Source organism: Elaeis guineensis, chromosome 13, assembly GCF_000442705.2.
Source record: "Elaeis guineensis isolate ETL-2024a chromosome 13, EG11, whole genome shotgun sequence".
Classification (NCBI taxonomy): Eukaryota; Viridiplantae; Streptophyta; class Magnoliopsida; order Arecales; family Arecaceae; genus Elaeis; species Elaeis guineensis.
Window position 1 is genome coordinate 61922657 of NC_026005.2, and position 14057 is coordinate 61936713.

Sequence of the window (14057 nt, forward strand, 5' to 3'; positions counted from 1 at the left end):
GGACAATATGAGGAGGACAAGCTAGCAATGGCGAACCTCTATTTGATGTTGGGTGATTCGATATTGTTCAATATCGAGATCGAGACTACTGCAAAAGGGATTTGAAAAAAATTGAAGAACCTCCATGAAGAAAAGTCTTTAGTAAATAAAATCTATTTAAGATGACAATTATACGATCTAAAGATGAAGGATAGGGTATCAGTTCAAGAGCACTCTGGTATATTTAATTCTATTGTGAGCAAGCTTGTGGTCCTAGATGTCAGAATTGATGATAAAGAGAAGGCTAGCATTCAACTTTGTTCTATGTCGGAGTCTTGGGATAATATTGTTATAAATTTGAATCATGTTGAAATCCTCAAGATAAAGTCAATTATTGTATCATTGCTTATAGAAGAGATGAGATGAAAATCTAATCAAAGAAGCTCTTCAGGGGAGACCATGGTAGTATGGAATAGACCTTTCGAAAGAGAACGTGGTGATCGAGAGAAGACAAGATCTAAATCTAAAGACAAAAAAAAGGTGAAATGCTGGAATTGTGGAAAAATAGGACATGTAAAGGAAGATTATCAGGTTAAAGGAGTTGATATAAAATTTGAATCGAAAAACTTCCAAGGTAATGTAGCAGAAAGTAAAACTAGTTCAGCTACTTTAAATGACAGAGATGCATTGATGGTATTGGAGAGATCCGAGCTCGCACGTCATTGGATTTTGGATTCGGGGGCATCTTTTCACATGACTCTTTTTAGGGAGTGATTTTATATATACAAATCATAGGATGAAGGAGTTATCTATTTGAAAAATAATACAACTTGTCCCGTAATTGGAGTGAGAGATATTCGGATTAAGATATTTGATGGTATAGTTCGGACGGTTTCTAATGTACGGCATGTTCTTACACTTCGCAAGAGTCTACTGTCACTTGAAAAGTTTTGTAAGCAAGACTTAAAATTTATCGGAGAGAAAGATCAATTGAAGGTATCCAAAGGATGTTTGGTGGTGATAAGAGGAGTACAAATAGGTGATCTTTATAAATTGATGGACGAGACTCAAATGAGAGAAACGGTAGTAGTAAGTACAAAGATGGTGTCTCTGACAGTTTGGCATCGACGTTTGGGACATATGAGCGAGCGTGGGTACAATTATTATCAAATAAGAAGCTTCTTCCAAGGTGTAAGTTAGCACCACTGAAATTTTATGAAGATTGCATCTATAGTAAACAAAGAAGGATCTCTTTCTCTTTATCATAACAGCAGAGTAAGAAATTTTTTAAGCTAATCCACTTAGATACTTGGGAATCGTTTGATAGATCATTGGCAGATGTTCCTATTTCGTCTCCTTCATTGATGACTATTCTCGAAAAACTTGGATATATATTTTAAAGCGAAAATCCGATGTTTTTGAAACCTTCAAAAAATTTAAGGTTCTAGTGGAAAATAAAAAAAGTTTGAAAATTAAATGCCTATGTTTTGATAATGGAGGAAAATATTGCTCCAAGGAGTTTGATGACTTTTGTGGTGAACATGAAATTTGGTGACAACTTACGGTTCCCGAGACACCACAGCAAAATGGTAGAACACTCATGGATAGGGTCCGTAGTATGATGAGCACCGTAAAATTTGACAAAAAATTTTGGGCAGAGGCTGTGAGCACGACTTGTTACTTGATCAATCAATCACTGACAAAGTCATTTGGGTTGGAAATACTAGAAGAACTTTTGAGTGATAAGCTAGTGAATTATTTCTGTCTCCGTGTCTTTGGATGTAATACATATATATGGATTCTAAAAGAGAAGAGGATAAAATTGGATAGGAACTCTTGAAGGTGCATCTTTTTTGACTATGCTAAAAGAGTAAAGGGGTATCGGTTGTGGGACCCTACTACCCATAAGATCGTTGTTAGTCAAAATATTATTTTTAATGAAGAATCTTTTTAAGGCACTAAAGAAAAGCAAGATGATGAAGCCATTACTTCTATTGAGTTTTTTGATGCAGGTGATGAGGTGCAAGCAGAGCAAGCATAGGTGAACGATGAGGTAGTTAATGATGGACCAGGTGTGGAGTCTCCGCAATCACCTGAGGATGTTATCTTATTGAAAAAGCCACCAATAGAGTCTGAGCAGCCTAAGAGGGTCATTAGACCTCCTATCAGGTATGATGACCATGTCACTTCTTTCATTTCTTCTGCTAACCATATTTATGCTTATGTTGATTTGGCAGAGGAGACGAGCCAACTTCATACAGAGAGGCATGTGAGTCCATCAATGCTGGAAAGTAGCATTGTGCTATGGAGGAGGAGATGGAGTCATTTCAGAAAAACAAGACATGGGAGCTTGTAGTTCTACTGGAAGAGAGAAGTCCGATCAAATGTCGATGGGTCTATAAAGTGAAGAAGGATATAGATATAAATGTGGAGAGGTTCAAAGTACGTTTGGTAGTGAAGTGTTATGCTCAGAAGTCAGAAATTGATTTTAACAAAATCTTCTCATTGGTGGTTCGTTTTACTACTATTCGGATTGTTTTGGCGATCGCGACAGTCATAGATTTGAAGTTCGAGCAGATAGATATAAAGATGGCTTTCTTATATGGTGACTTGGAGGAGGAGATCTATATGGCACAACCTGAAAATTTTGTTGAAAAAGATATGGAGTAGTTGATTTGTCAGCTAAACAAATCATTATATGGTCTCAAACAGGCGCCGAAGTATTGGTACAAGCGATTTGATTCTTTTATTGTGAATTTGGGATTTGATCGACTGAAGGTAGATCATTGTGCATATTTCTATGATTATGATGATGGAAGCTTCTGTATCTTACTGTTGTATATCGACGATATGGTGGTCGTAGGGAATAGCAGGAGTTGGATATCAGATCTGAAAACTCAGTTGGCTGGGGAGTTCGAGATGAAGAACTTAGGAGCTGTGAACCAAATACTCGGGATGAAGGTGCTATGGGAGAGGAAGGATAGGAAGGTCTGGCTTTCACAAAAAGGATATGTGGAGAAAGTTCTATAGTGCTTCAATATGTAGAATGCAAAGCTAGTGTCTACCCTGTTTTCTATTCAGTTGAAACTGTCAGCAAAGCAATTACTCAGTACGGAAGCAAAAAAGGCTGACATGGCCCGAGTACCATATGCATCAGCAGTAAGGAGTCTTATATTTGCCATGGTATGCACAAGATCAAATATTGCACAAGCAGTGAGAGTTGTGAGCCGGTATATGGTGAATCTTGGTAGTGACCATTGGACAGCAGTAAAGTGGATCCTTCGATATCTGAGGGGGACGACTGATCATTCACTTTGTTACGGTTTAGCGGGTTTGAAGTGCATCGGGTATGTTGATTCTGATTTTGCAGGTGATCGGGACAAGAGAAGATCTATCACAGGCTATGTGTTCTCCATGAACGGTGGTGCTATTAGCTAGGAGTCTAAGCTTCAGTCAGTGGTGGCATTATTAATGATAGAGACAGAGTATATTGTAGTGGCATATGCATGTAAAAAAGTTGTCTAGCTCAAGAGGCTTTTTGGAGACTTCAAGGTGAAGCAAGATGTGATGAGGATAAATTATGATAATCAAAACACATTGTACTTGACGAAAAATCTGACGTTTCACTCTCGGACGAAGCATATTGATATTTGCTATCACTTTGTGAGAGATGTGGTTGATGATGGTTTAGTTTCATTATTGAAAATTCATACTGATTCAAATCTAATAGATGTATTGACGAATCCAGTGATTCAAGAGAAGTTCAATTAGAATAAAGCTTCTCTCAATCTTGGAGCCATGTGAGAAGTGGGAGGTTAGCAAGGCCTCTAGGGACGATGTTCTTGTGAGTTCGGCACATGTCTTCAAGTGAAAAAATTGATTGGATGAAGCCCATATTCAGTAGTCCAGAGCCGAACCCAGCAGTCAGGCCAAACCCGGCCCAGACCCAGGAGTGAGCGACCCAGGCCCACAAGCATGGGTGCGCGCATGTGGAAGCATCGGCCCAAGGGCTAATCGGTGCACGTGACTGTCCATGGATCAGGTGGGGTCCACCAGCAGTTCACCAGATTTGAGCACGATTCGACGATCAGGAGGTCGCCATACACGTGATCGAACGGCTGATATCTCACTTTACCATGTAAATCTGTGGTGGCCCACTTCTAAGGCACGATCGGATAGCTCCCCTTCTTTCTGATTTTGATCCAACGGCTGATGGCTTTTTTAACTCGTTTTGGGCTGATTTCAGGAGTGTTTTGAGGCATTTTTGGACCGTACAATGGAGATCCAATGATCGGGAGAAGACCTTGATTTCTACACTGAAATAGAGTCCTTTTTTGACGTGGTTTGGGCCAGTTTTCTTCAGGTTTCGAGCTCTATTTAAAGGGCACAGGTAGAGATTTGTAAACAGTGAATAGAGAGATCCAAAGGCTTAAAGATAGTGAGTTTATGAGATTCTTTTGAGAGAAAAAGGGTGTTTTTCTTTCGTAAAAGAGAGTCCGTGTGAGCTTCTGATTTTCTTCTCTAATTTTGTACTTCTTTGTGTTGTGGATTATTAATAGAAGAATGTTGAGGAGGTCTTGTCCGTAGACATAGGTCAATAATCAGCCGAACCACGTAAATCTGATGTGCTTTCTTTTCTCTTATTTTTATTGCTTGATTATCTCTCCTATTTTGCATTCTACGTTTGTTCTAGTCATCTTTCCTTTACAAAATGATTTTGTTTCCATGGTGCTTATATGCCGTGTGAATCGAGACGTGCTCGATTATCCCTCGGCTGGTCCTTCCACTCAGATCCCAAAGATTTACAACAGCAACACTTGGACCCCAATAGCTTACTTCATACATATGCTTGAACCCCAGTAGCAAGAAGGGCTCGGAAGTCATTCCACAGACCTATAGAAGTTACAAAGCATCGTTCTTGCCTTTAAACATGAGAGATAACAGCATACCAAGTCCTAGAAAGTGAATATTCTTCTTCATTGCATTATTAAAAGTTTACATCCAGACCCCATATTTTTATATTTGTAATATAAAGACCCCAAAATTTTCAAAATGCTACACTTTGCCCCTCCCCTGACTTCTACATCTATAGCCTCTCATGGTATAAAACCCTTCATATTAAGCCATCCCTTCCCGCTTCCTAGCATTCCTTTTCACTGTCAATAGACCCCCTGCAAGGCTGCAACCACCCATGTGGCAAAAGTAGGAACCATTTCAAAATTTTTTCCCTAAATCTGTAGGCCCAGAATTCATTCTCCAGATTTCTATTTTCAGCATCAATTTGAAAATCACCATTTTGGAATGTGGTGAGGCTGGATCATGCCATTGAAAAAACCACATCCTCTTCTAACCTGCATTACCATAATCAAGAGATTTAGGAAAAATATTACTTGGAAAATGTGTTAAAAGAACACATCCTCTTCTTACCTCATACACCGAGCACCCATAGAACCAGCGGCTGGGATTTGCAGTGGTCCAGGAGCTCTTCAACAGAGCCTCAGACCATGGTTACAGAATGTGGGAAGGAGTTAAAGTGGGCTTTGGTCGGAGCTTTGAAACAAGTTTTGCGCCAAGTACACACTTGCAGCCATAGAAATCAACAGGTTCTTCTTTTCCCCGTTCACTCTTTGCTCCTCTCTACTCTCTAAAGGGCCTCTTTTCCCTTCCTCTCCTATTCTCTCTCTTAAGCATACTAAGATTGGTGGCTTTTCCCATGGCTTATTTTCTTAACAATGGAAGAGGAACGGAGACGCACATGATTGCCACATGATCTCTTCCATTCCCGCCAAAATATATCACAATATTGTAATCTACCCAATATGGGCACATTTGGTATTTCCTAAATTATGTTATATCACATGAGTTTCACGTGTTCATAGATTGTAATGGAGATGGACGGTTTGGCCATGTTGCAATGAAAATATAACTTTTGAGATCTATTTGAAATAATTAAAAATTTTTGGAGTGTAAGAATAAATCAAAAAAAATTGAAGGGATGTCGCCATAATTTATCTATGTGTGTGTGTATATATATATATAAGCTTCTTATCAATGACATTATAGTATCATACGTTGATAAAAAATTATAATAAATAAAAATCTTATTTATTATTTAAAATAAAAAGTTTTATTAATAATATTATTAATATGGGTATCTATATAGTGAATAATACTATTATATCGTTCAGAAGCATTTTTTGAGCATCGAAAAGCTTTACCAAACGAGATCTTAATTTAGTAAGCTAATAATTATACTTTTTATTAATGGTATTAAATTATTATACATCAATAAAGAACCATATTGAATAAGAGCTCTATTTATTATTCAAAATAAAAAGTTTTATTAATAATATTATTAACATGGATGTGCCTGTGATAAATGAAGAGCGCTCTCTTTCTCTCTCTCTCTCTCTCTCTATATATATATATATGTAGTATGTATGTATGTATGTACATACATACATATATAAATACATACATACGTACATACATACATACATACACACATACATACATATATATATATATGTATATACACATATACACATACATACATATATATATATATATATATGTGTGTGTGTGTGTGTGTGTGTATGTACGTACGTATGTATGTGTTTATATATGTATGTATGTATGTATATAGATATACACATGTTATGTCAACTGATTTGTTTCAATATCTGCTTTTGATAGGTTAATATGTAGTAACATCATATACAAGAAAAGCAAGTCAATGTTAGGGACCTTTTTGCAGATTGGAACTTGCTCTGGTAGGAGTCTTTCTGGTAGCAAAAGAAGGACGAGAAAATCCAACAGAAGATAGAACGAGCATCTATCACCAATTCACCATAAAAAGGAAGGAGTAACTAGTAATGATAGAGCAAAGTCTTCTACCGTTCTAACAATAGGAAGGAAATTTTCTATTTATTACGCGGTCTGAGGCTGGTAGCCGGTAAAAATAACTCTGTGCTGATTAAGGATGGCCGTGGCCATGACAAATCGTCAAGCCAAATAAAAATATAATAAAAACCCATCACCATGGCAATTATGGCCTAACTAACAATAGAAGGTCTTTTATGACTCGACCAATGGAAGAAGGAATTATTTCCCATACATGATGTGGGTTGACTTGACTGGTTTAGTGACAAGAAATACTCTATTGATTGATGATGCGCATTTGAATTTTAAAATATTATTTTTGAGAATAGGTAACCTATAATATAGATAATATGGTTAGATATTTCTACCTGCAAAAACATTGTGTAGGCTCTGATCATGAACATTTGATTGTTAAAATTTATAAAGCTTAGAAATATTTGGTAGCCAAAATCTTAGGATATTCATGCTATAGGGCCTGCTTGAATATTTTTACATACCTGAACTGAAAATTCTATAGAAATCGAACTTGTTGGCCCACCTAGCTTACATCTTCTAAAACCAATCATACTATCTACTTATAGGATCTGGGTTTTGATACTCTAAATCCATGAATACTATAGGATTTTCAACTCAATCCTGCAGAAATATTCATGCAGGACCCTAATTCAGGATACCTCATTTATGGGAGATAGTATCAAGATGGTGACCTCATCTTTGGGTTCTATATCAGGCTATAAGAGAATGGTACATTAATGGTATACAACCATATTAGGCAGGTTGCTTTGCTAGTCTAGTAATGTAGAAAATCTTCTTAAATAAATTAAATTAAAGACTTGTTTCAATGATTGGGTCCAAAATCATATAAGAATTATGAGTTTGGGCTAATACAACCATCTAAATAGGGATCCTTTAGACTTATTTTTATAAATACCCAAAGAACCATCCCAAATTCCAAAGAGAGAAAAAAATTATCTTTATAAATATCTATGATTTCTATACGATTTTGGGCCCAGCCATATAATAGATCTCAAGTAATTATTATTTTTTAAGATTGAAAAGGAGCCTTATCAGTAATATATTAAATATTACAGAATTAAGGGTGCAAATGGATCTAGCCACTCGTAAACTATTCGAATTTGAATCGGATTCAAACTCGGCTCAACCCGACTCAATTGATATCGAGCTTGAGCAGTGAAATATTCAACTCGAAAGCTGGTAAGCCTCCTCGAGTATTTATATATTATATTAATTTAATATTTTAAATTTTAATATATATATATATATATATAATATTAGGATATATTTTTTTAATTCTAACCGACTAAGTGGCTAAAACATTTAACTAGGAAACACCAGAATTGAAACATCCAAGTCCCCTGGCCCCAAGTCCTCAGTCCTCACTTTTCTCCCGACGATTCCCATTCCCAAATCCCTAACCAGTTTAGGGTTTTTTTCCATCCGCCTCGGCGTGCGTAGCCGCCTCGCCATGCTGGTCCACAAGTTGTCTAAGGTAAACTGTCGACATCCCCTCCCCTCACAGCCTCAACTTCAATGGCCTATTTGCCTCTATTTCCGACACCACCATTTGCCTCATCATCAGTCAACCATTGGCAGTCACCTCATCTCCTCTCCTCTTTCCCCAGACCCCTCCCTGAGGCCATTGCTCACTGTCATTAACAACCATCTCCTCTTTTGAGGCCGCCGCTCGCTGCCATCGAGAGCCCCTTCCCTCCCCTCTTTGAGGTTGCCGCTTGCTACCACCAACAGCTCCTCCATTTCCTCTCTGATTTTGGTTGCTTACTGCAAGTTGTACCAGCTGATTTGGTGAAATATGCGTGAAAAGTTTCCTCCTCTTGTTGCTGATCAGGTGATACAATCCTTCCACAGTCACAATGCATTTAAGGAACATAAAATCTATGCATGAGATTTAACTTTGAAGTGCAAAGCTTGTATTGAGTTTGCGCTGAAGTTGATTTGATTGTTCAAAAGTGAAAGTATGCTTAATTAATGTTTAAGAACCTCACTGTGCTCTAGATATTAGTTTTAATTTTTCCTTTCTGTATGATTTGATCACTTTCGATCTAAGAATACCTATAGTTTGCTGCATGAGATTTGTAAACATACTAGCATTATTTAGCATAGGCATGTTATCTACTCTTTTGCACGGCAAAAACGGAGATACCAGCCATCCTTTCATGTCATAATATGTATCTGCTACTTGCAGTATTGGCCAAAATGTATATAACAAGATACAAGAGGCCTTTATTAAGTGATCATAGCACAACATATAATTGGAGCCGGATTCATAAACATTTATGATTCTCTTTTTTATTGTACTTCGTCCATAGTAATAAACTGGCTGCGATTGACAAGTCAGGAAGCTTTATTTCTTTTTCAGTGGCACTCTCCAGAATATGACTGAAAGAATGTGGAATCCAATATTATGTTTCATAGTTTTATAATATTATAATTTTGGTTTTACTCTACAGATCTTATGGATGCACAATAACGAAAAAAGCTTGAAAAAGATAGTGAATAACTGAACATAATAATCCTTTAATTATTTAAATCATTTACATTATGAAAAATAGTCAAGCTATTCTTAATTTTATATGAAAGTTTAATTGCTCTTCCTTAGAAATTAGAATACCGTGCTTCTTGTCTTATTTTTATTATATTTTTATTGATTAATGAGTAGGCCAAGATTCTAGTTCGAATATTCAAATTTGAGTATGGTTTGATTGATATTTGAACTGAATCAAATCGATCTCAAGTATTATATCTTTTTCACTGAGTCGAGCTCGAGCTCTCAAATCGAAATTTGAGTCCGAATCGAGTTCAAGCTTGTACATATTCGGCTCGATCCATTTGCACCCCTATACAGAACCACTAACTAAAGTGGGGGAGTAATTTTTGATATATTTCAACTATTGCATTTTCCTATCACTGGAGTTGTATATGATTCTTATAGGCCAAGCTAGACCGGGTATCAACTCTAATAACCTTCCCCCACAAACTATAATTATATTAAGAGTTCGTTTGATTAGGGATAATTTAATATAAAAAAATAAATTTTATATCAGATTACTATGTTTAGTATGAAAAATGAAAGAGAGAGATGGTAAAAAAACTGATGGATCCATATTTATTTTTTAGATAGATTGAGAAGGTAAAACAAATGTCATGGAAGGTTGGTATTTGATAAATTTTTTAATGGTGATAATCCATATTTAATAAAAATATCTCCAATTTAGCTGCATATATAATCATTGAATTTATTTTGATATCTTTTCAAATTTATTTAATAAAGAGCCTTTACAAAAAAAAATTAAGATGGATATGGCATTATGCAAAGGGTTATGTGATTATAATCATTATATAAAAATTAATTAAAAATGATAATATTATCCTCATATTAAAAATTATTTTATATTGAAGAGTATATTTATAAATTTAATCATATTTCTATATAAATTTATCTTCAACCAAACATAGTAATCTTTTTTCAGTATCATTTTTTGAAGTACTTTTTTCACCAACTAAATATAGTAAAAATTATTTTCATTCATAATTATTTTTTAGATAAATAATTTTTAAAAATTGTCAGATTATGCCCTATTTTAATATACCCCAACCAAACGGATCTTAAGAATTTTGCTATGGTGCTTCAAAAGATATTTTAGTCTTTTTACTGTTTATATATTTTTGATCATCTGACTAAACATAAACCATTTGGATTTCAACCTATTGAAGTGCTAATGTGCATGGTTGGTATAGTAAATATTTCAAAAATTAAGATTATTTCAATATTAAATTGATGATAAATTTTATAATTAAATTAAATTTTTTTTCTCCAAGAACTCCAGGGCCATCGAAAGGCAGAGAAGGGCCGGGGGGGATGGAGAGAGGAGAGGTGTGGACAAAGGGTGGTGGAGTTGTGGGCACAAGTAGGGGTGGTTGGGGGGTGGCGTGGAGCTGCAGGTGTTGCCGAGGGGGGGCACAGACTTCAAGTGGGGGACCAGTGGGCGGGTAGACAAGTCACGGATGGCAGGAGGGAGGGGATGTGGAGAAGCCACAGACGGAGGAAGATGGAGGAGAAACGGATGGAGGGAGTAGAGGAGTTGCGAGTGGCACTAGAGGAGGGATGGGTGCGGAGAAGTCGCAGATAAGAGGCAAAGCTGGGAGGAGAGAAGGAAGAAAGAAAAAATAATATAAAATATTATTTTTTTAAAAAATAAAATATATAAAAATAATAATATATAAGATTATAAAATATTTTTTATAATAAAATATTATAGAAGAGTATCGCAGTAAAAATCTTATATTAATTAAAGAAAAAAATTATCTATAGATCCCTCGATTGACTTGAACTTATTTTTAAGTTCCTAAACCTCACAGGTGGAATAAAATTTTCCTAAACTGTACAGAGAGTTGTTTTTAGATCCTTGCAGTCCAAAAAACACACCTTCTACCATTTAAGTCTAGAAAAATGATAAAAATATCCTTGAATGGTTTTGGAGGGAAGGTTAATGCTACCCGGGATGTCGTCCTATCTTCCACTAGATCCATCCCAGCCTCGCATCGGGAGCTCCTCCAAAGCACCCCCCTCCGATTCTCGACAAAGATCGGAGCTCGTAGGCTGATCCGAAAATCAGAGTAAGTCGTAGAGAGCGGACCATGCGGGCTCTTCCGGGGAAGGAAAAGTGCCGTCTTTAGCCCCGAAGAAAGGAAGAAGAAGCTCTCGCCGAAGGAGTTGTGCGCCATCCAATCCAAAGACCAGCTCATTCATCTAGCTGTCTGCCCGGTTAACTCTTCATTTTTATTTGTATGAACTCGAATTTATAGCTCCAATTCTGTGCTGGAGAGAAGAAAGCTTTGGCGGATGATTCTGCCTCATCAGTGTCAGGTCAGCCTCTGTTGTCGAATCGGTTCTATAAACACCTCCTTCTCCTAGAAGAAAGGGTAATATCTTTCTCCACCCAAAACCCTCGGAAGCGAAAGCTTTCAGTGTAAATGTGTCTATCATTTTTGTAAGGAGTTGGGGCACATGAACTTCAATTGTCCTGCCAAAAGAAAGAAATCATTCTCACCTTGTTCATCCCCAACTTAGGGTACTGCTACGCTTGCAGTGACTCTTCTCCGGATGTTGTCTCTATTGTCATTGGGTTGTCCTCCGTACCATCTCCATTTGTTCGGTGCAAAAATAATCTGGAACTCTTGAAAAATCCAACATTGCAATTGACTCTGACCATCGACGCGCTAGCTAATCATGAGGTGTGGGATGAAGGTGATGCAAGAGGTGTTCGAGGCGGCGAAGGGGCAGCTCAAGGTGGTGAAGAGGGTTGAGATGGGGATCGACAACATTGATCTCCAAGCCACCACCAAACACGGGTGCCTCATCGTCAACATGCCCACCGCCAACACCATCGCGATAGTGGAACATGGGATCACGCTCGTAGCTCCCGCTTGCGCTCCCTTTTTCCTCTTGTTATTTTTCTTTCCTCTCTCGATTTTTTTCTCTATCTTTTTTCTCCTTTTTTAGGTCCTCATCATCCTCCTTCGGACTTGCCTCCTTCCCTCTTCGCTCACTGTTGCACTTTTGTTCCCTTCACCACCTTAAAGCCCAAGCTACTCTGACAAAGAAATCTATGTTCCAGAATGTTTTTCTCTTTTTAATGAATTATTTGTTTTTGAGGAAAAAAATTTGATTTTTTGCCCTTTTTTTTTGAAATTTGGTTTTTGATGTTAGAAGTCATTTAAGTTTTGATTTTCTTTTTAATCTCTTATTTTTGATGGGTAATACCCAGTTTCTTTCAATATTTCACTACTGTTCATCTTTGGTTTAGTTTTTTTTCTCTCCCACAAGTGGAAGAATTTGGTTAAAGAATTAATCTGATTTTTGTACTATTATCTTTTGTTTTTTATTGTTCATGCATTTTTTTCAAACGATTCATATCCTCTTGAAATTTACTTTTAGTTATAGAGAATATCTTTCGGGTACAAATTTTCACTTTTAGTTACATAGTCTTCAATTTTGATTACACAGTATCGTATGTAGTTACATATTATTCCGTTTTGATTACACGGCAATCATCTGTGGTTACATAATTTTTTTTGTGGTTACAGGATAGTAGTTTGGTCCAATGACCTAGTTATGTTTCACAATAGTAAGTTCATGATCTATTACTCAACTAGATATTGAAAGATGATGTAAGATGATCTATCAAAATCATTTAGGACAAAAATAATTGATGAACATTTTTAAATACTTTGAACTATTATGCAGATTCTTGACGCATTCATGGAACTCTTTGGACCTAGTGATATTACAAGACTACAAGCAAAATATGGTGCTAATCAGTATGGAGAAGGTGGAGGGGAGACTACTGTTTATCCAAATGGAGAAGGTGCGGACGAGACTGTTGCTAATGGAGATGGGGCTAGTACTATGGCGGATCAAATTTAATATAACTTTTACTTATAGATGAATAATTGAGATTAAGTTGTGTATCTAAAGTTATATTATTGTTCTTCGTTTACTTGAGTATAAAAAGTGGTTTGATTATGGTTTGGTTAAAAAGAGATTTATTAAAAATTGTTTGATTATGATTTGCTTAAATAGGAGCCAGTTCTCTGGTTACATAATTTTTATAATTAGTTGCATAGGTTTATATTTAGGTTACACAAATATATACCTTGATTATATTTTTGCTTAGTTCGGTTACTCAGTTTTTATTTCTAGTTACACAAAATGAATTTTTGATTACATAGATACCTATTTTGGTTACACAAATCCAATTCACCTATAGGTTTATTTTCAGATCAGACAATCGATACACTACATTAGTGTTTGATTACATGCGCTTAATTTATGGTTACATGAGTTACGTTGTTTAGTTACACATCTATAGTTTTTGGTTACACAGTTTTCATCTCCGGTTACAAAATTGTGTGGATAAGTTATATAACTGAATATTATTCAAGTTGCTTACATATACTCTCCACCTATAAGTTCAACAAACTACTACAATCCATCGATAACAATAAATAAACTATAAAAATATCAATAATCATATACAATTTGGTTACATTTGTATGCAAGCTTAAAAATTTACAGTCTCAATAAAATAAGTATATACAAATTCATCTTTTTTGTACATGAGAGTCTTGATAGAACATTTATATATAGACTTCAA

The 14057-nt window shown here is 36.1% G+C and overlaps 1 long non-coding RNA gene across 2 annotated transcripts; it reads left to right on the forward strand.

Annotated features, from left to right (window-relative positions):
- The first annotated feature begins 8236 nt into the window (after positions 1–8236).
- On the forward strand, positions 8237–13986 carry LOC140853385 (uncharacterized). Of its 2 annotated transcripts, none has more exons than XR_012136379.1 (3): positions 8237–8371; positions 8505–8728; positions 13148–13493. It is a non-coding gene; the product is annotated as an uncharacterized lncRNA (long non-coding RNA). The 2 variants fall into 2 exon arrangements; XR_012136380.1 differs by adding an exon at positions 12988–13028 and having other exon boundaries at positions 8244–8728; positions 13148–13986.
- Positions 13987–14057: the final 71 nt, after the last annotated feature.